The sequence below is a fragment of the Vipera ursinii genome (genome assembly GCF_947247035.1).
Source record: "Vipera ursinii genome assembly, chromosome: 5".
Lineage (NCBI taxonomy): Eukaryota > Metazoa > Chordata > Lepidosauria > Squamata > Viperidae > Vipera > Vipera ursinii.
In genome coordinates, this window is record NC_139518.1 from 34,397,986 (window position 1) to 34,421,499 (window position 23,514).

Here is a 23,514-nt window from a genome sequence, read left to right on the forward strand (position 1 = left end):
TGAATCCCACCACTGTATCTGCCCAAGTTTATGGGGGGTGAGCTATTACCCCCCCGTAGATAGGGCTTGCAACTTGGGTGTCCTCCTAGATTCACAGCTCTCCTTGGAAGATCATATAGAAGCTGTGACTAGGGGGGGCTTTGCCCAGGTTTGCCTGGTGCGCCAGTTGCGGCCCTATCTGGACCGGGTTGCCTTGTGTACAGTCACTCACGTGCTCGTGACCTCTCGTTTAGACTACTGCAATGCTCTCTACATGGGGCTGCCCTTGAGGACCACGCGGAGGCTTCAGCTGGTGCAGAATGCAGCCGCACGAGTGGTGTTGGGGGTCTCCCAATACTCCCATGTAACACCTCTACTCCGCGAGCTGCATTGGCTTCCGGTTGCCCTCCGGGTGAGATTCAAGGTGCTGGTGATGACCTATAAAGCCCTAAATGGCATGGGTCCGGTTTACTTACGGGAGCACCTGCTACCGGCATCAACTTCCCTTCGTCCAGTGCACTCCCACAGAGAGGGCCTCCTCAGGGTGCCGTCAGTCAGAGAGTGTCAACTGACGACCCCCAGGGGGAGGGCGTTCTCTGTGGGCGCGCCAGACCTTTGGACCCATTTACCGGTTGAACTCCGGACGGCTCCTGACCTTCGCTCCTTCCGCCGTGATCTAAAAACTTATTTATTTGAATCAGCTGGCCTGGTCTGATGGGTTTGGGAATTTTAATATTAATTTTAATTAATTTTATTGTAATTGGGCTTAATATTTAATTCTATCTTAACTTTTGTACATTGTTTTTTTTATTGTATTTATTGTCCTGTACACCGCCCTGAGTCCTTCGGGAGAAGGGCGGTATAGAAATTAAACTATTATTATTATTATTATTATTATTATTATTATTATTATTATTATTATTATTATTATTATTATTATTATTATTATTATTTATGATTGTATCTGGGGTCCTGAATGGAGAGCAGGATTGCAACTGTGTACCTCTAAAACAGGGGTGTCAAACTGCTGGCCCATGGGCCAGATGTGTCATCCGGAAGCCACACCCACCACATTGTTGGCAATGGCAAAACCGTCCCTATACATTGTGTGATGTCACGTGATGTCGCGAGTTTGACATGTCTGCTCTAAAATATCCTCACCAGTAAAAAGAACCTATGGCCTTTGGGAGAGTTTTAAAGACTTTTGTGAATGGCTAAAAATTCTGTAACATTGTTTTCAGCAGATAAACATTACCTGTTCATGCTGGAACTTTTCCCTTTAGGATAATGGATAAATAGTTAAAAATAAGACATGAAAGGTTATTTCAATACTATACAGGTAGTCCTCATCTTATAACAGTTCATTTAGTGACCATTCAAAACTACAACGGCACTGAAAAGAATTACTTAGCACCCTTTTTCACAGTTATAATCTTTCCAGCAATTCCAAGATCGTGTGATCAAAATTCAGATGCTTGGCAACTGGTTCATATTGCTGTGTCCCAAGTTCATTTGATCTCCTTTTGCAACCTTCTGACAAGCAAAGTCAATAGGGAAACCTATTACCCTACAATACTGTATTCTAACCACTGCGCCACCAAGGCTCTTATCTTTTTTTTAAAAAAAATATTTGCTTTCATTCAATACCATTTATTGTCCATCGCATTGCCAATAACAATCCTTTTCGGCATAGAAATTACAGAAACATGGGTCATTGTTTTAAGACTGACGTCTGCAACTTGATTATAGGAAATGGACAAATCCGTAAGAGCCCAAAGTAGTCCCTTGGTCCCAGACAGTGAAGGTTCACTTTAAACTGGGCATGAAATGAACAGAAAACAGGGCCAAGTTGCAAAATTGATATAACCAAGCAGCCAATCAGGTGAAAGCAAGCTGATGGTTGAATTTTGCACTACTTGAAGCTTCCAGAATGACTTTAAGGGGTAGATCGACTTACACATTATATCAGTCTTGTCTGGAGTTGCAATTGACAATAAAAAGCACTCCTAGCTACTAAAATCAGCAAATTCCTGTAGCCATGAATTCCGGAAGTGACAGTGCTTTTCTTTTTTTCTGTATCTCTGGGCAGCAGAGGAACTGGTAATAACACAGTTGAACTGCGTATTAATCACTATTGTATATAGTCTCTTACTTTCTAGCATCACAAATGTACCTCTGAAACTCAGCTCTCCAGATATTAATGCTTTATTCAGGAGCTTGTTACTGAGCAGTAGTCTCACAGATGCAACTATGATTTTGCAGACAAAAATTAAATATAGGAAATCTGGCTCATAAAATGAGCACATATGGTATATAAATCTGTGCTATGCAGTTATTCTGGGCTTCTTCCTGCCGTTTTGTGTAGACATGCTCAAAACAGGCTTGAAATATCTAGCAATTGATATATATTGACCTATGCTGGAAATGCTGAGCTGGAAATGCTGGTTCTTACCTCACTAGCTTCATTTCTTACAATCACATAAGAAAAAGGCTGGAAAACATTGTAGGTAAGATCAAGTTTAAGGAACTGAAATTATGAAGTTGAGATTTTCCTTTAAAGGGGAATTATGCAAGTATATTAACATACTACATTTGCTGAAGTATAACCAGTTCTTCCTGTAAGTATAAACCATCACACATTTATGAAGTAACAGAGAACAGATGACAGTTATTTTTAACATGTTGAGAATAAACTTCAATGAATTTTTTGCCACTTTTTGTAGATAATGATGTGCTACTCAGATGAGAGTTTCTCATTGTTTACTTCTTTACATTAGCAGGCCTTAATATAGGAAATAAGTAGTGTTTCCAAATAAAATTTACTTGAAAAAAGTCACATTTGTAAGCAACTCTTGTTATCTACTAATAATATACTGATATGGTACCACAGCCTCTGAGAAACAACTGAAAGACAAAGGGCTTCATCACACAGTGCCTCCTAAGCTGACAAACACTAAGGATATAATCCAGCTTTCATCCTCATTTGATTTAGAAGTTCCCACAACATCTTTCCACAAGATGAACCCTCAGCTATGCCCCTCCAAAAATGGACATAAATCTACATTTATAGACTTAAGCCAGAGCACCTGCCCATTGGAAAAAAAATCATTCTTGGAGCAAGAGCAGAGGCACACTGGCAACTGAGATATAGAGGAGCAACAAGTTCTGCAACCCATGAGGAGAAATATCGAACCTCACAACAACTGTGTTTATATGGGAAGCTTAGATATGGTACCAAATCTTTTCACCTCAAGTTTAGGAAGTTATCTAACTTGGAAGATTTCACTTCTGTAGCCTGAGAAAGGGATGAAACTACTTTTGTGCTTACTTGTGGCAAGAGGGAGTATTGGAACAGCTCCTGAACTCATATACAAATAAAACCAAGAAAAATGAAAGAAGGTAGATATGAATAGGAAGATTGCAAACTGAAACTATGGATGAGGACTCATCAGCATATAGGAGTGCCATTGATAGGAAGGTCAAAGTCATTCATTCCTCTCTTCCATCCAAGGCAGGAAGCACCCACAACCACTGTTACTTTACAAACACTGATGGAAACTTTCCATTTACCAGCAACTGCAGTAAGTTATGCAAAAAATTTCAGTTTCAGTTAAAAAAAAGCATACATTAGAAAGGTGACACAGATCTAGAGGCCTCAGTGAACAGAATCATGATGCAATATGTATAGTCAGATGAGAGCACTGTGCTGTAACAAGCAAAAATGCTACAACTGCCGGACTTTAAGCAACTTAAGGACCTAAAAGTCCAACAAAATTTCTTAAGGTGCAGATCTGGTATATGCCTGCTTGAGAGACTGATTGCTATGAACAGTACCTTGAGTGATACAGTGGTTTTCACTACTGTTGGTGGTGCCAGGAGTTCGATCTTGACTAGCTCAAGGTTGACTCAGCCTTCCATCCTTCCAAAGTCAGTAAAATGAGGACCAGATTGTTGGGGGGCAATATGCTGACTCTGTAAACAACTCACACAGTATTGTAAAGAATTATGGAGCAGTATATAACTCAAAATGCTGTTGCTAGAATTGAGAAGAAATATTGGGTACAAGTATAGAAAATAGCTGATTCAATTGGAATTGGTTGTTTTCTGATTCAATTAGAATTGTTTCATTTGGTTTGTTTATATGTTCAGATTAAAGATTCTGTTTGTCATAGAATCTACTTAAAACATGCTCTATCTTTTAACAAAATAACAATAATGTCCTTTTTGTTACTGATCTTTATTTATTGCCTTATTTTGTATAAAAGCATAGCAAATATTATGGCTATTCTCTTCCATTTGAATCATGGCTAGCATATGAAAATCTGGCAACAGTTATTCTGAGTTATATGAATTTATAGAAGGGACCTGTGTTTGCTGGCCCCACACTTGAAATAGAGAGTATCTTTTGAATGCTATTCCAAATGTGTTGGTATGAGATTTGGTTCACCTCCAAGATGTGGTAGAGTTCTTTTCTTGCTTCCCTACATTCAAGAATAGGTAGTGTATAAGAAATTTATAGTACAAGCTTGTTTTATGTTACTGTGCAGATGGAATCTTGATCAAGGCTGGTTTCCTTAGCTTGCTTTGAGTGTAGTTCAGGATATGTTCATTAATTCTGTGGGATAGAGTAACTCTGTAGACTTAGGCAGTTTTGCCAGGATTAAAAGTTATCTCTTCCTATAGTGGTACTTGCAATTCCTATTATTTTTTACAGTCAAAGACAGATACATATAATCCTGCCCATCTATCTATCACTAGTAGATGTTGTAGGAAAATATCCACGTTAGTCTATGATAACCAAAAAATGAGGACATTGGTAGTGTTTTTTCAGATTAATTTTATTAAAGGCAACAGGTTTTTTTAGAAAATAAAAATGTATTAATGTATTTACTAACATTTGGTGATTTAAAAAGTGCTACAGAGCTGATTCCTTTTGATTTTTCAGTACAGTATATAATTAGATTGTCATCTATCAAAAGAAATATGTGAAATGAACACAGAATCATGCTATATCTTTCCATTAGGAGTTCTTCTAATCTGTGTTATTTTCTCAATTACGTTTCAAGTACATAAAGAGCCTATTCCTACTCATATGTACATATGAGTGTCTAGCCTAAATATTCTGGGGCACTAAATAAAAAAGGGCAAAGCTTCCTTGGTTTTGGAAATTTTTAGTATCCTCTTAAAACCACTGGTCTCCTTGAAAAATGAAATAAGGGTGAAAAGTCCATTTAGCTATTGTGGCTTCTCGTGTATTTTAAAGCATCCAACTTCCTTTCAAACTTGGCTTTTAAGAATTTTTCAAAGGATTCATTCTAAAACTTGCCTTTTTACCTGCTACACTTTTTAAATCCACACAAACAGAAACATATTATCAAAGACCAACATAGAAATAAAAATACCTTCAAAAATACTTGAAGTGGGGTGGAAGAGTTATTTCAAAATAGATGAAAGGCCTTTTAGAAAACTCTACTGTTGACCATTTCAGATCTAAAAATGTTAATAGTGATAGAAACACCCACCCAATACCAAAATAAAACAATTGATGAACCATCCAAAAACATTGAAATAAAAGATTTTCAGTTTTCAGAATATTTTCCAGTAGATGGATAGATGGGTGGAAAGATGAATATTACACTTAAAATCATTTCAACATAATTAGTTGATCAACTGCAGAAAATCAAAAGACTGAAACAACCCAATTATTTGGAAAAGTTACAGTAGGACCAATTTTCGTACCACCACTTTTTTAAAAGATCAAGAAAGTAAGATTTATCAGTGGTTTTAAATCATGATTGTATTAAAGCAAGCTGTAGGCCTCTTCAAACGAGTTGCTGGAGGACATGAATTCTAGACTGATGAAGGTTTAAGTGTTAAGTGTTCTTATTTCATTGTTCTGTCCATCTGCATGTCTTAATAAGGAAGGTGTTTGTTGTTAAAAAAAGTTGTATTTTACTTAGAATGTCTATGGAGATTCTCAGTCATCCAGGTCATAGTTATCCCAAAGATGCTTTTTCAGGAGGCAACTGGACTTTCTTGTTTGTTTGTTTTCTTTGAGGACAGCTTCTTGGATGAGATGTCTTCAAAGAAAAAAATTAAGTCCAGTTGCCTCAAGAAAAGGCATATTTGGGATTTAGTTAGAATGGTGCACTGATAAAATGTGGAACTCTACAAGTATTATTTCACTGAAAGACATTTAAACGGCCCAGAACCAAAATGCAAATAGGTTTCAAATGAAAGCAAACGTCTGGTTGAACTCTCATTTTCTGCAAGAGTTTCAAAGGATTAAAAAAAAAAAGGGGGTGGTGTTGGTGTAGTAGCCTTATTTGTTGGAACAAAGCTATCTGAATAACAATTTACTCAAAAGAAAACACAGGATGATTCAGTATAACAATTCCGGGAAAAGAGCTAACATCTTAGGGAAGGCCAAAACAGCCCATTCTTCTCTCTTCCCCCCCCCCAAAAAAAACAATAATTCGAGAAATTCTCAAAATCGCAGTCATCAGGGAACTTCTTTCCTGATTTGAGAGACACCGTTTATTCACAAGGGGTTAAATAATGCAGCTCCCCGCCTGTGTAAACTCTGGCAGAGAAGTCTGTATACAGACAGGAAATGCAATTTGGGCCACCCTGAGACCAGTTCTGCTACCCTTCTGCACTCTGCCGGTGGACTCGCATTTCATGTTTTTTTTTGGGGGGGGGCGTTCGCGCGCGCTCCTTCGTTCGCTCCCGGGCGGGCTGTTTCCCCCCCCCCCCCCGTTCCCTTAACGTGTAGGCTAAGTCAGCGTTTTCCAACCTTAGGAACTTGAAGATGCGTGGACTTCAACTCCCAGAATTCCCCAGCCAGCTATGCTGGCTGGGGAATTCTGGGAGTTGAAGTCCAGGCATCTTCAAGTTCCTAAGGTTGGAAAACGCTGGGCTAAGTGGCGATGCGAGGAGGTTGGGGGGGGGGGCGAGGAGAAGAGAAGGGGCGTCACCATCTGTTGTTAATTCTCCGGTCATTGGATTAGTAGCCCTCGGTGATGAGATCAGCAAGATCAGCTTTCAGGATGGGGTGCCTGGACTGGCTTTAAGCTGCAGGCTCTTCCCATCTGGGCTGTCTGTGTCATAAAAGGGGAGAGCGAGAAAAGGGGCGGGGGAGAGGCTGGGCAGAGAGAGAGAGAGAGAAGAAAAGCCGAGAGGCAGAAAAGCTGGAGGAATCTTTGAAGAAACGGCGGCGAGGCAGCCGGGGCGGCAAAGGGCAGGCTGCCCAGAGGCCGCTTTCCTTCGGCCGAGAGTTTACAGCGGGGAGTTTCCTGTCGGGGCGGCTCGCCTCGATTGTCTGCTTGCAAACGCGTGGAGCACGCGAAGTCCAGAAACCGGCGCCGGGCCGGGAATGGAAGCGGAGGGAGCGGATGGGCTATTTCTGCCGAGTTTTGGTGCCAAGTGATGTGGTTCCTCCACGGCGTTGAGTTCCAACTTTTCTGAGTTTTTTTTGCCCCCCCGGAACGGGACTAGCGTCGCAAAACCAGCCGTTGGGGTAAGCAATAACGGGGTGTGGACGCTTTCTCTGTTGAAGGGAGATATTCTTGTAATCTTGTTCCAAGATTCTCTGCTGCTGACTGTTTCCAAGTGGCTTGTTTTTTTTTCTCTCTGGGTTTTGTTTTTTTTTGTTTTTTTTATGCCTAAATTAAAAAAAAAAAAGAACGAGACACTGTACACGCTATAAATCCAAGACACCGCGGGATTGACGGGGAGATGCTTCCTTGTTTTTATGGTAAATGTCTGGAAAAATGTGACGGCTAATCGGGAATGATTTACTCAGCTGGCTATAGGACGTCGACATTATTTATTTATTTATTTATTATTATTTATTTATTGAATTTGTATACCGCCCTTCTCCCGAAGGACTCAGGGCGGTGAACAGGGCAATACATATTTAAAAAAACAAGATACAAAAATGAAGAACGATTAAACAACATTTAAATGTGTCTCCAAAAAAAAATATAACGTTGAAGCAAAGCAATGCTTGGCTTGATGATTAAATAGCTGTTGCTAAAAAATGAAACTCGGAAACTTCTTCACCCGGTCCGTTGTAGATGCAGATTTAAAGACTGTCCAAGTTTGACTTGTTTGTATGATAAGTAAGTGGCTGATTATCCGAGAACAAATGAGCGTACGGTAGGTTAACGTGCGGTGCCTGAAACCATTATATTTTGCTAGGATGTTATAAATGGAGCGGAGACGAGGTTTAATTTACCAGGCTCACTTATTCTAAGAGATGCAAGAATAATTTCCTGTGATCAAAGCTGCCTTGGTCTGCATGTGATGAGCCTTGTAAAAAGTAATGTACATTCTACAATAAGTGGCACATGTTCCTAGTAAAGAACAGCTGATTTCTTTTCAATACTCCCCATAGTTACTGATTTTTTATTGATTTTTGTACCTACAAATAACTCATTCATTCTAAAAAAGGGGAAAAAGAGGGGCAGTATATGAATTTTATATGCATCAGAAGTTCTGTGTCCAAATGCACATTCTACAATAAGCATCACATGTTGGTTTATTGCTTTAATCATAGCTTTGCTTAAAGTGGTTAGGCTGATCAACTTTGTCCCTTCCCATTTCTTCCTTTCAGTAGTACTCATTGTCCATGATAGAAATTATTCCATTGTGAAATAATTCATTCAAGGAATGTGTTTGTAGAATTGGGAAGAGGCAGCACTCAGCCAATGTCTTTCAGCTTCTGGCCGTTTAACCTTTGTTTGTATCTTGTTGCATTGTGGACACTGAATGGCCCTGCCTTTATTGAGATTTTTATTTAATTTAAAAAAATAGAGGAATGGAATTATGTATTAGGGGGCAGTATATATAGATGCCAGCATCAATAACTGTAGAGATAGTGTGGTTGAAGAGACCTTCTCAACATCTCAAATTCAAGAATGGAAGCCATTCTTCTATTTCTGTCGTTATTTGACCCAGCACAACCCCTCTGCTCAGTTTCATCACTTGCACTTAGGAGAAAAGTAATACTTTCCTTTCTGGCAAGGGCACTGAAGCTTAATTTATTAATGCATCTGAGACACTCTGACTTTCTCAAGACATTGCTGAGGAAGAAGAACAGAGAATGCATTGGAAGCTGTGAAATGAAACACCACATTTCTATAGTAACTCTTTGTGGGAAACAATAGATTAGACTGAGAGTCCACTGTTTAAGGCAGCAGGTTCTATTGAATCTCATTATTTTATTCATTTTAACAAGCAATGATCCTACCAGGAACCATTTGTATAGAATGGTAAAGAAAATGATCATGAAAGGATATCTTTTATATATTTGGTATAGCCCTAGTTGTAAATAACTAGCACCTTGAAAGGAGTGTCCTTACCTATGTCACATAGGTGTATAAATCAGCCAGTAAGAACAGAGGCTTGGAGTAACTGCAGTGCAGTTAAACTGTGTTAGCCATTTCAGTTCCAGTAAAACCAATGGGACACATAAGTCATAAGCCACAGTATTTTCAAAGGAACTGACATAGATTGGATCCTCCTCAGCTGGTCTACTGATCATGGTTAATGGTTAGATGAGGGGGATATTTTATACTTCCAAAGAAAACTTTTTGTTGCAGATCCTTGTTAGCTTCCAAAATAAATAGCCTCTTGTCTCACAATGCCTGCTGAGTGAAAACTGTCTCCTGCTGCTTTGTGGCAATACTCATTAAGTCTCCAGACTTCTTGTGGTAATGTAAGCTTAGCATAATGGATTTTCCATGTACCAAGAGCAGACAACTATTCCTGTCTCCCTTCCTCCCTAGATGCTGTTTGTCCCAGTTCTGTGTGTAGGTCACTGTCTAACTCTCTCTCTCTTTGAAGTGAAATGTTTGTTACACTCAGTCTTTCGTCTTCTGTTTACTGGTGTTCCATCTGCTGGATGTTGATGTCTTGAGGAACAGGAGTTTATTTTCCTATTTATCCAGCATTTCTGTTCCCATGTTCAGTTCTCTCAAATAATTTATTGCATATTTATTCCACTTACCATCCCTGATTGACTGGTTATAATTGGCAGGCAAAATGGGATTGTCAAAATCCAAAACTGAGGATTGTCTTTCTTGGGCATATTTCCCCCTCCCCCCTTTTTTTTGTTGGAACAGCATACAGAACATAGCAAGGTTGAATCTACTAGTAAGTACTGAAATTAAAAGGGTTTTTCCTCATATTTCTTTTCAAAATGTAGATATATTGGGGATATGCATTGTCTTTCTGAGATCTTGTTAACAGGGATCCTTGAACAATTTTTTATGAGTTCAGTACAATATAAGTTATGTTTTTAAATAGCTTTCTTTTCCTCTTCTGGTTTTCAAAGTGCTAATTCTACCTAGTACTGCTTCATGCATTCTTTATTAACAGCATTCTTCCAGCACAGCGTTACTTTAATGAAAATGCTTTTAAACTATAAAATGCACAAGATTCAGTTCTTACCTTATGAGGATAACGTACTTGTTATGTATTTGATGGAAATTGAATAATTGCTAGAGTTTCATCAATTTTCAAATGCTATTGTAATATGTAAATCCCAAGCTTTTGGCCAATACAATATAGAAACAGCAGATTGTAGTTCTGAAAAGTCAGCCTGGGTTCAGAGAATTTTGGAGAAGGCCTACTTTGGGGGTTAAGAGTTATGCTGACCTCATTGTACATAATTAATCCAGTAACTATTAATACCAGGTTGAAGATGCCTTTGTTCATTGACATATTTAAAAGTATATTTATTATATTATATGTATACATATTCCTATCACCTTTGGTTAATGTAGGATTAGCAGCTTCATTCATCAATATGGTCTTTACAGTACATTTGAACATGATTTCTGTCTCATAGATCTCCCTGTTCCATCTTACACTGCTCCTTGTCCTCTAGTTCAATCATGTACATCTGCTGCTTTTCTTGGTGTTGGTTTGCTAAGATTATTCCAAGGTAAACAGTCTGTTCCCAGAATATATGGCCAGCACTTCCCTGTTTTTGTATTTTTGTGAGCATTTGAAGTCATTCTCATCTGTAGAATCAAAACTGTCTTTCATATTAGTGTGTATTTGTCTGTCTACCTAGTATGGGAAAAATATTTATTTCTGTCCTAGGGAGAAAATAGATAAAACCCACAGGATTGCAGTGAAAAGGTACACTAATTCTCCATTCTTATTTTAATCTAGAACAGGGAAAAAGAAAGAATGCATGTTTATTGATAAGCTAGAAAATTTAGCGTAAAACAGACTATTTAAATACTATGTATGAGTTTCTATGTATGGGGCAAGTGCATCATAATGACATCACCTTTCAGCTAGACTGTGCTTTGTCCATATGAGATAAAGTGACCATTACAATTAAAGTTGGTCATTACCTTTATCCGTACAGTCCTTTGTTAATGGGTTCCAGATGTAGAGTGAAATTCCAATCGGAGATAGAAAAAAATGATGTATCCCACCAGGCATAATCACTACAATTCTTACTACAAGATACTGCTATACGGTGAATCGCCATTCCCAGACGTGTTGTCCAGATATGTTGGACAAATTGTTCATGTGTTATTGCCAGTATCCTTCCTGGATTTAAGACTATGCAGCTTGAAATTCAGGTGTTGGGAAAGTTCCTTGCTGAGAAAGACTTTGGTAAATTGTAGTTTCAAGTTTTTGTTGGTGCAAGTTCAGAATGTATAATCTATGTATTTTAGTTCAAGTTAGACAAAAAGTCAATTTCTTCCTAATATTAAAACCCACATAAATCAATAAAATTGTAGTACAGTTTAAACTACTCAAAAATTAATGATAAATACAAAATGCATTGAGCATATGCAAGTCTGAATCAATTTACCTGTTAAGTCAAAAGTTTTAGCTTTATGTAACATCTGTTAATTTGTAGCTTAAGTTTCTAGTGTGGAAGTTAAAATAAATCATAGCTTAGCATAATATAAAAATCTAATCAGTGTCCTTTAATTAATACGGCCTTCCTCAATATGGTAGTCTCCAGATATGGTGGACTACACTCCCGTCACTCTCAGCATGAAGATGTTAAGCCATGTTTTTATTAAATATAGTTCATTAAAAATATATAAATGAACATATTCATTTATGTCAATATTAACTAGATTTATTAGGCACCCAACTCAAACAGTGTAACTCTGGGCAGCACACAACACAACAAATAAACAATTATTTCTGCTCCCAAGTAGAATGAAACAGGTACAGTATATAAGAATAAAATATGAAAAACACGAAATGAGATATTGGAACACTGCTATCATGTCACCCCTCATCCTTCTCTTCATTAAACTAGACATACCCAATTCCAGCAACCGTTCCTTATATGTTTTAGTAATCATCTTTGTTGCTCTTCTCTGTACTCTTTCTAGAGTCTTGTCATCTTTTTTATATTGTGGTGACCAAAACTGGATGCAGTATTCCAAGTTCACATGATCTTGATTCTGACCCTCTGTTAATGCAGCCTAGCACTATGTTGACTTTTTTGGCAGCTGCAGCACACTGCTGGCTCATATTTAAATGACTGTTTCTAGCCTCATCTTAAAAATCTCCAGTGATGGAGCGCCCACGATTTCTGGGGGTAAGCTGTTCCACTGAGTAATTGTCCTCATTGTCAGGAAGCTTCTCCTTAATTCCAGGTTGCTTCTTTCTTTGATCAGTTTCCAACCACTGTTTCTTGTCCTGCCCTCTGGTGCTTTGGAGAATAACGTGATCCCCTCTTCTTTGTGGCAGCCCCTCAAAAATTCATCACTTCATGTGGTGGTCTGTTCCATGGTCCATTGCCAAATAGCTCTTAATGTCAGAAAGTCCCCCTATATGTAACCTGTACAGTACATCCTTATTAATTCTGCTCCTTTTTTCTGTGATAATAGACCTTGTTTATTCCTATTACTGCAGTAGTTACTGTGAGTATAGTGAGTTTTTTCCTTCCCTAAAGTAGATGGAATTTAGTACAGAATATAATGTCCATTTTGAAAAATCTAATCAAGAACCTCAAGAATTGAGAGCAGTATGAAGCCCAGAGACCTCAGTGCTATAAATGAACTAACATTTTCTGATGAGGATCAGTTGCCAGCTCAATGAATTCTAGAACATTGTCTGGAAGAAAATCAAGAAATGACACTGCACTTGAAGTACGTCTTTTTATAACCAATCGAAATAGAAATCTTAGATTCAATTATTGGATTTAATCACAAATTAACCTAATTAATTAAATGTAATGTAATTATTTTAGTTAATCTAATCACTGATTATTTCTAAATTATTTCTATCTTTATCACAGGCTGATCTTTAGCCACTAAAATAGAAAGCCCATTCTAACTCAGAAAGCTTGAATCAATCTAGTTTGATACTAATGTTTCCCCCCCACCAGTCTTACAGAAAGCAGATTGCAACTTAATATTTATTCAGAAGCTTGAAATCCCCTCTGCTTTCCTTTCTCACATAGTAAAACAAAGCACTTATTTCATGAGGGTAGTTCCATATCTTTTGAAAATTGCATCAAGCAACATATCTATGTTTTGCAAAACTTGATCCAGTAGGAGACAGTTGATTGTGTTAAACCCTGGCAATTAAATATTGTATTTTCCTCTTCAGAATTAAGACATGTTAAATTTAGGGAGTTTACTACTAGTTATGTAAGGTTCCAGATTTTGATAGATTGTATTTCTTGCACAATTTTAACTGAGAGCAGAGAATAGGAAAGTACAAAATATTTGTAGAGTTCATAAATGTAGATAAGATTTGATTGTTAATACACTGATTGAAATTCATCTCATTGTAGTTTGTTTTTACTTTCTCAAGTCTTTTCTTACAGTATTTGGCTAAAAGGCTATAATATCTAACAGAAATCTGTAGCCTAGTCAGATATTTAAATGTTCCAGATCATCAAATGATATCTATCTATTTCATGGTGAAATAAAACCATTATGTATGAAATTGAAAGTTTGATGGATATCATTTCCACACATTTTATTCTTAAATTACAGAAGCATTTCATATAGCTATCAAGAAGAATTGTAAGGCTCATAATCTTGGTGATTATGAGGTGACAACAAAAAGATGCAAAAATGTATCATTTTTGCTGCATTGTTCATTCTGGCTTTTGAAGCCCAGATATAGTAGGATAAATACAGTTTTTTTTTCTGGAATCTTTTTTAAAAGTGTTCATTTTTATAAAATGTTCATAGAATGAAAGAATTATAATGGGTGTTGGCTGTGAACCAGCCCAGAGTTCCCCAACCTTTCCAGCTTTGCAGACTGGGGGGAGGGGTGGTTTGGTGTGAGCGGTGGGCACATGTGCCCACCAATTGCTCAAATGGAGCTGCGTGCATGGATGTTTTTCCTCTGCTCATGCAAGTGGAGCTTCACAAACACCTTATTGTTTCCGCTGCCTGTTTCCCAATGGAGTGCGTCCTGGTACTGGGTCGTGTCCTGTGGGTTGGGAATCCTGAACTAGGCATAACCCCTGCCCAACCTAGAAATCAAGTAATTACACATCCCTGCAGAAAGTCATCTGGTTTCTGTTGAGATACGCTGACCGTATCTCAAGGCAATTAATTCTATTGTTGAACAGTATTTCAACAGAATATATTCAACAAAATATATTTTCCCCAATATCTAAGTGTCTTTTAAACTCCTTTTTGTTCTCTCTTCTGGACCATTCTCCTTATCTTTTCCATGATAGCCTTTTAGATATTTGAAGACAACGATGTTGCCTTCCAATAGTTTTATCCAGGCTAAACATATCCAAACTCTCAAACAATCTCTCCTCTTTTACCTCAGCTCATTAGTCCCTTTTAGCTGGATATGTTCTAATTTATTAATTTATATCTCATTTTTGCATATGTAACAATATTATTAGGACAGATTTCTATATCTATCTAACTTCGTCTACTTCTGTAATGGTCTGTAAGAATAGCATAGGGAGAAAAGAGGAAGAACCACAGCCTAAACAATGATCTGATGCAGTTATTCTAAAATGTTCTAAAGCGTTTCTTCCAAATCATTTTTGAAGTGTGCATACCCTTAATGTTTAGCTGTGAAGTCTTTGCACCACTGATTGTTTTTACTTCAAATGTAATATCCTTACAGTATTGTGGAACAGGAACTTAAATATGGTCTTTTTATGCTAGTACTGACACTGTCTCAATCAGCCTGACTAAATCGTATTTTCTTTAAACCATGATTGACCTAATGACATTTGAACCAGTTAGCTTCTGGTAAATGTAATGTTTACAATAAGTAAAGGTAAAGGTTCCCCCACACATGCAAGCTAGTCGTTTCTGACTCTAGGGGCCGGTGCTCATCTCCGTTTCAAAGCCGAAGAGCCAGCGCTTGTTCGAGGACGTCTCCGTGGTCATGTGGCTGGCATGACTGGATGCCAAAGGTGCACAGAACACTGTTACCTTCCCACTGTAGTGGTCCCTATTTTTCTACTTGCATTTTTACGTGCTTTCAAACTGCTAGGTTGGCAGAAGCTGGGATGAGTAACAGGCGCTCACTCTGTTACGCGGCACTCGGGATTCAACCCACCGAACTGCCGACCTTCTGATCGACAGGCTCAGTGTCCTAACCCACTGAGCCACCGTGTCCCTTTTACAATAATTAGAACTGAGTATATCATTCAGAATTACTTGGAGAAATGGGAGAATATAAATAAATTTCACTCCCCACAAAAAACCCTCTAAATTTGCTTCCTGCTGCCAAAGATGATAAAAGAAAGACCTTTTGCCTGTCAAACTGTAAATTTAGTTTTCATCTAGCCTGTTTTATCTGAAGAGTTTCATTTCCCTGCACTAAAAACTGTATTTGATATGTTGCTTTGTTGCAAATTATGGTTTCTTCGCTTATTTAGTTTTCCTTATTCAGTTTATACTCTTGCTTTTTCAGTCAAACAAGTATTTGACAATAAAACATACATTAAATTGGATACTAAAATTAACTTAAGCAGAACCAGGTATCTTTGTGTATTTTCTAAACACCAAGATAGCGATAGACAAAAACAGTTCCAGAAAATGTGCATTCCACAGTGTGGGAGCAGTACAAAAGAAGGCCATTCTCTGCACACTAAGTAATATGTTAAAATAAAAGCAAGACAGCTATCTCAAATATCTTTATATTCCTGCACAGATTGGGTTTAGTGGTCTAGATAGCCCATTCTGCTGTTTTATTTGATGATTCTATGCTCTCATTTAAATTTAGCTCCCATCAAACAATATTATGGGAGAGGCAGCCTTCTAAATAGTCATTTCTATAGCCATTGAATGCTTTAAAAGTAAATATGAGTGCATCCAGCAAGCTGTGCAGTCATTTGGTAGTGGATTCATAGGAGTCTGGAATTTTGCAGTGTGTAGCAGCCAAGCACTTTTTAAAGTGTTTTCCTAACTATGCCAACTGCCAATCCTCCAAAACTGTCCAGATCCATTAATAGAGTCACTTAGGGGAGATGGCTGGTATTGAAATATGATGAATATATAAAAAATAAATAGAAGCATCAAAAATTCAAGTAGTTTTGTCAGAATGACTCTTGCAATACAAGCATTGTCTCTTAGGTATGTGCAACAAACATCATGACAGACTATAAAGTAAGCCAAATTTGCAACACAATGAGCAATGGCTTGTCCTGTTTTATTTGTCCCTTGCAGGTGGTGGAAACCCCACTTCTTTTGAACACACACATAACTCACAACTCTCATCATGATGCTGTGTTTTACCATCTTGCTTGTTTTGTCTTTTGACCCCTCAGAACTTACACAATTAGACTTGCAACCGTGTTCAAAATTAGCTGAACCAGAATTCCTGAATTTCCTATTTACCAGTACTCTTGGTATTCTTGGTATTTTATTTCTGCTTCATTAAAAGGAAGGTTATGCATAATATGACATTAAGTTCTGTACGAGTTGTTTTGATAAGTACTTCTTTCCAGTAACAGTGAAAAGATCCAGAATATTACGGTATGTTTTATATGTAACAAGAGGAAAGCTATAGCCAGAAAGGATACTATTTTGCAAAACAAAACATTGTTTTTCAATAATACTCTTAAGAGTTTCTGTATAATCAATTTACTTGCAGTTCCCAATTGAAGCTGAATTCTATGCCTCTTCTGGTTTGGCCTCAAAAGTTGCACATTCCAGTTCCATTGAATTACTTTTTGAAATTTGGATTTTTTGTTGTTGTTGTTAGCTGCGAAGTCGTGTCCGACCCATCGTGACCCTATGGACAACGTTCCTCCAGGCCTTCCTGTCCTCTACCATCTTCTGGAGTCCATTTAAGCTCACGCCTACTGCTTCAGTGACTCCATCCAGCCACTTCATTCTCTGTCGTCCCCTTCTTCTATTGCCCTCAATCTTTCCCAGCATTAGGCTCTTCTCCAGTGAGTCCTTCCTTCTCATTAGGTGGCCAAAGTATTTGAGTTTTAGCTTCAGGATCTGGCCTTCTAAAGAGCAGTCAGGGTTGATCTCCTCTAGGACTGACCGGTTTGATCACCTTGCAGTCCAAGGGACTCGCAGGAGTCTTCTCCAGCACCATAGTTCAAAGGCTTCAATTCTTTGGCGCTCAGCTTTTTTTATGGTCCAACTTTCACTGCCATACATTGCAATGGATTATTTTATCATTCTGTAAATCAGGGATGGGTAACGTTGCTGAATTATAACATACTATGCCGTTTTATATCTGGGGAATGCTGTAAGTTGTAGTTATCAGAGTTTTCACTTTTCTGTTGTACATTTTATCACTTTGTGGCAACATTAGTTTGGGTAAATATATGTATCGTAACTGTGTCTTATAGCATTTAGAATTTTAAACTGGCTTGATTATAAATTAGTTATTTTTGAGAGAAAAATACAATCAATAAAAAATCAGAATGGAATGAAAGATACTATGATCTGTAATTATAATTCTTAATGTTGTGATTGTTAAAGTTTTCTCCCATACAATAATGCTTTAGGAAAGTATTCAAAGGTTTGAAACTTCTAAGACAGATTATGCTAAGATGCAATTCCCCAAACAACAGCTGAAATATATAGAATTCAGGCAGGTTCTATTCATGTTCCTATAATTGAAATTCACCAACAGTGTCACTACATAGCATAAAGAGATACTCACTCTGCCAGTTTCCTTTACCACCAAAGTCTTTGTTGAAAGCATTGTTGCATAATCAACAGATAATAGTAGAAGTTTGAAAGTAAAGAATGCTTGTTCTCAGTGGGGTATTTGCCTTTTGTCATTGGAAAACCAATCAAAACTCATTGTAAGTACTTAGCTGAAAGCTTCCTCAAAATTCAGCCAGCAAAGTCTTTCCTCAAGGGAGTATCCTGTAATCCCTTAATCTTTTTTTTTAAAAAATACAATCATAGTTCTCCCTAATGTTACACAATATCTGTGTAATGCAAATATATTGGTCACTCTTGTGCTGAATAGGTTGGAACACTGAGAACAGGCTTTAGGTTGACCAATAGTAAAAGAAGCTGAAAGGTTTGATTAGACTGGAAAATATCCTATGTTCTCTGCATCTCCTTCCTTCTTAATCATATACCGTTGAAGCATAATGACCTAATGGCATTTTATCAGCCAAGAACAGTAGCTATGTCCAAGGCACTCTTAATTATGGTGCATATACTATTATCCTAGTAGTCTAATTAAAATTATTACATATACCTTCCGGCATTTTCTATGCTTGCATTTAATTAACTGCATTACTTTAAAAATATGCTGATAAATGTTAGATAAAACATTTACTTTTTTTAAGCAGGAAGATTATTTTTTTCCCCATCTCACAGTCTGCATCTAAAATTCCAGATGTCTTCAGTCCTAATGTCAGCTCCTAAAATATTTTAATAATGTATTTAATTGGTGTGCTATGAATGCCTGTCTAGCCTCCCGCAAGTGCTTCTTATACAAGACTGGTTTCAGAATAGAACTGGTAGAACTATTAATTCATTACATACATGTGTGTGCCAGTTTGTTCAAGGAAAACTGATATTCAGAAATAACATTTAAAATCCTGAAGGTTTTATCTTTGCTTATTTGTTTAATCTCTCTAGCAACATTGTTTTCTATTCAGCATTTGGTGAATCCTTTTGTTCTTACCCTATATGAGGGGTGTCAAATTGCCAGCCCGCAGGCTGGATGCGTCATGTCAAAACCGCACCCACCCCATTGCCGGCAGTGGGGAAAAATCACGATACGTCGTGACACATCATGTGACATCATGAGTTTGACACCTGTGCCTTATATGGATTAGTCTAGCTTTTCCATATTTTTTTTAAAAAAGAGCTTGTAAAAAACTTATGTCAGGTATTTTACCTTTTTAAAATAATCATCTAGCCATAGATCTTCTCATCTTCTCCTAACTTCTTTTCCTGTGTTCTTCCCCTCCACAGTCCAGACCTATTAGATGTGCCATAATAGCACTATCTGTGTGGGGTGAGAACTCTGTTGCACCTGTCCACAACTCCAAGGGCCCAGAAATTGGGAGAGGTTGAGAGGAAGATGGTTTCCAATGCACCACATATTCTGCGGCACACCAGAGGCAGACCCTTGCTTGCTTGTCCCAATTTCAGGTTACAGACAAGTTTGTTTGTATCAGCAAAAGTTTGCAACCCAACACTTTGAAGTAATGTCTGTAATCACAAAACATCACTCAAGTTATTCCAAGTATCCCTGCAGGACACCCTCTTCCACCAACCTTTTGGGGGAAGGTTCTTTTTTTTTTACTGGACAAATAGGTACACTAGCAAAGAAGACATTGGATTATGAACGTATATTTATTTATTTGTTTTCTGCAATTGCCTCTGGAACCTATGCAGGACTCAAGTAATGCTTGTAAATAAAATATTGCACTAATAGCATGTGTTTGGTTTTTCGGTATGTAGGCTCATTTATATTTTTTGAAGAATTGGGTAGAGCAAAAAGGTGGCAAATGAAAAGCAAGTTGTCCATAGAAAAAGCCATGTTGGCTGGCGCAGTGTTCTCCAGATTTGTTACATCTGGTAGGTGTGCAAATCTCAGAGGTGTCCTATATTAATCTTTTAGAGTTGCTTGTAGAGTAGGATTGGTAAAATAACTATAAATTCAGTTATTGTGACAGGAGAATATTGCCATTGTACTTTAATACTAAACCCAGGATAAGAAAAAATAATAATTGTAAGGTAAGCTTATAGGCAGGAAAACTAATAAGTATTCATGTTGATAAATGGAATATTGGATGATTATGTATATGTATGGAAATGATTTTTGCAATAATTGCTAATTTGTTCTAAAAGGCACAGTGCTTCAGTGGCTTAAATGATGCTAGAAAAGTCTATGTTCCAGCAGTTCGAGCCCTACCACTGTGTGACAAAGTGAGCTCCCATCACTTGCCTTAGCTCCTGCCAACCTAGTAGTTCAAAAGCATGTAAATGCAAGTTGATAAATAGGTAACACTTAAGTGGGAAATGTAAGTAGATAAATAGGTACCACTTCAGCATTCCATGTTCCGTTCTGCAGAAACATCTTTGGACGATGCTAACTCAATGGCTTAAAGAAATGGAGATAAGCATCTCCCCCTAAAGTCAGCTATGACTAGCAGAGCAAAATCCACAGCAACACCTAGTAGAGAAGTAGCAGCTACAGTATTTGAAAAAAGAAAACAAAGTTTTTATAATAGTACTTGGAATGTAAAACAAATGTGCCACAGATACTAATGGAAGGAATTTTCAAATTTAAAAAGCCTTCTCCAAAAATGAAATCTTTTTTCTTCCATTTATTTGGATCCAGTTCTCAGAAACTGCCTGGACAACTATGCAGATGAGGACCGAACTATATTATTGACTCTGGTTTAATATGAATTCACCACGATGCTCTTTAGTTTTGTCACTATTTTCAAAGTATCTTTCTTCACAATTAAACATGATAATCTCACTGGCTTTCAATGTATTGTGTCTGATGTTCTTGTGATACAGGTGCATTTTCAATAGTGGAATTCTGTCTGCCCAACTTAATTTTTGCAAGGTTTCACTATTGGTACTGACAATAATGCCTATTTAATATCTTGGCAGTTCCATGAAAAACGCTGGGAAATAAAACTAACACTCCTTTTCCTGCTTCAATTTGGATTTCTCTCTGCTATGGGCAAACAGAGCTGCTATCCTGAGTATTTTTTCTATTACATATACATGTGAAACCACAAAAATATTTTTACTCCTATGGTACTTTAAATAACTTATTTTTTTCTTCCAGCAATTCATTAAGAGCTAAGCAAAAAATATTAAAAAACATTTTAGCAACGATATAGGCCTTCAGATATGACATGACTTAACTAGTGATATGAAATCTTAAAAATAGCAATTTGTCATGTAATGTAGGGGAATTCATTATCTCAGCTCCAGATATTGCAGGTAGCTCTAGGAAGGAGATAGTGGCAAACCACTTCTGAAAAAAATTGTTAACAAAACTGCAGGAACTTGTCCAGGCAGTCTCTGAGAATTGAGTAGAAGGGCAAAAAAATACAGTAGATGCTGCTCACCTCACAATCACTGAACACATTTTCTCAGGTTTTTGGAAAATAATCCTAAATTACCTCATTTTGTATAACATTATTTAGATATCTTGAATCTCAGTTACTATCATCCTTGACTATAACAATCAAGTTGGCCGAGAATATATAAGGATTTGGACTTAGTTTTAAAAATAGCCTATTTAAGGCATACAATTTGAACCACCAGTGGTGACTAAAGACAGAATAATTAACAATTATCTTTTTTCATTTACCAACTTTCTTTAGCAAGGCGAATTATCTTGAGATATTGATTGTAAGATTAAACCATGCTTCATTTGAGATTAGCCTAATACACTATGACAACTTTAAGCATATGGGTTACATAATATTGTTCAGAGGTTCTTAGCCAGATGGTATTTGCTACAATGTACGGTATAATCTTCTATGGAATAAAATCCATCATCTTTTATGAAATAAAATATTTATTCCATTTTGTAAGCTTCCAGTCTTATAGAAAGATAAAGACTCCCTTGAGCTGATTTCAGCTACTGATCACTACATGTTTTCTTGGCAACTATACAGAAATTATTTTCAACTGCACTCGTCTATGATGGTTTTATTTCTTTTTTTTTCTTTTTAAACTTTTCAAAGGTCTAGCCCTGGGCTTTTTTAGAGGTTGCCATCCCAGTACTAGTTCCAAATAACATTTACTTTCATAACACAACTTTACCGGTTGATGGATTTGCAAGCACAATTGGGATCAGAATTTCTGTGACTAAGCAAGTTGATTGTTGAGTGAGTTGCACCCAATTTTACAGCCTTTTTTTGCCAAGGTTGTTATATCACTGCAGTTGTTAATGAATCACATGGTGTTCAGTGAATCTGGCTTCCCTCATTAACTTCGCTTCTCTGAAGTCAGCTGGGAAGGTCACAGAGGGTGATTGCATGATCCTGGGAAACTACAACCATCAAATGCACCCATTTTACAACAGTGACTTTGAGTGCTGTACAAAAATTAAATGCAAAACAGTTAAAAAGCTCATGATGTTCACAAATGATACCTTTCAATCCTAAAATCACATAAATAACAGAGCTTGCCTAACTTGGCTCAAATACCTGGGGAGATAGTCAAGTTTACAGAGTCAAGACCATCTGTATCTTGGAGGGGGGGGGAGAGGTGTTGTTCCACAAGGTAGGTGCTGCCACATAAAAGGCACAACTCTTGGTTCCAATAGGATGACTGTTTAATAATGGGATCCAGTACATGCCCTCTCTGCTAGTTCTTGTGGGCAAAGTAGAAATAACAGACAAAAGGTGGTTTTACAAATAACCTAGCATAAACATACATACATAACATTTGCTAGCCATCAAACTTTACTGTTCCACATCTTTATTGATGATAGTATCTAGTATGGTAATGTTTGCAATTCAAAATCAAGCTCAGAGAATTTTAAAGACCATGTTTATTTTTTTTTAAAGGTCAATTTGTGAGAATGTTTACTCACAACGTAATATATAATTGAATTATGTAATTAAATAGCCTTAATGAGACAATATGAGTAGGAAGGCATAATGGAACTGAATATGAAACTCAGATTTGTGAAATAAATTAGTTTTACTCTTATTGTACAGGTAATCCTTGAGTTGTGACCATTTATCATTGAGTGTTTGAAGTTACGGAGGCACTGAATGAATGGTACGTACACTTAGTTCCTGAGCACCAGCATGCAGCATCCCCATAGTTGCGTGAACAAAATTTGAAAACTCGAGAGTCTGCCTGCACTTATAAATGCAGAGGCCTTCAATTCCCACAAACCCACCTAGCTCTTCTCCCATCTCTGCTCTTTTTGGACACCTTACATCAGGGGTCCCCAACCCTCAATCCGTGGACTGACACCGACCCGCGGCATGCCAGAAACCGGCCCGTGCAAACAAGCAAAGCCCCATCTGTGGGATGCAGGCAGTACATGAAACCATGCCCCCTCCGGTCTGCAGAAAAACATCTCTCCATGAAACCAGTCGCTGGTGCTCAAAAGGTTGAGGACCTC

General features: G+C 37.5%; 1 protein-coding gene across 3 annotated transcripts in view; it reads left to right on the top strand.

Annotated features, from left to right (window-relative positions):
- Positions 1-23,514, top strand: part of SPSB4 (splA/ryanodine receptor domain and SOCS box containing 4) — a 192,380-nt gene that overhangs the window by 120,503 nt on the left and 48,363 nt on the right. The window contains exons 1-2 of one of the 3 annotated variants that reach the window (XM_083364993.1): positions 7,419-7,498; positions 23,099-23,162. The exons of 1 other annotated variant lie outside the window; for it this stretch is intronic. The gene's annotated coding sequence lies outside the window, so the exon portion shown is untranslated. Of the gene's footprint in view, positions 1-7,296; positions 7,499-23,098; positions 23,163-23,514 lie in introns of those variants that run through there. One more of the 3 variants, XM_083364994.1, reaches the window with a different exon arrangement.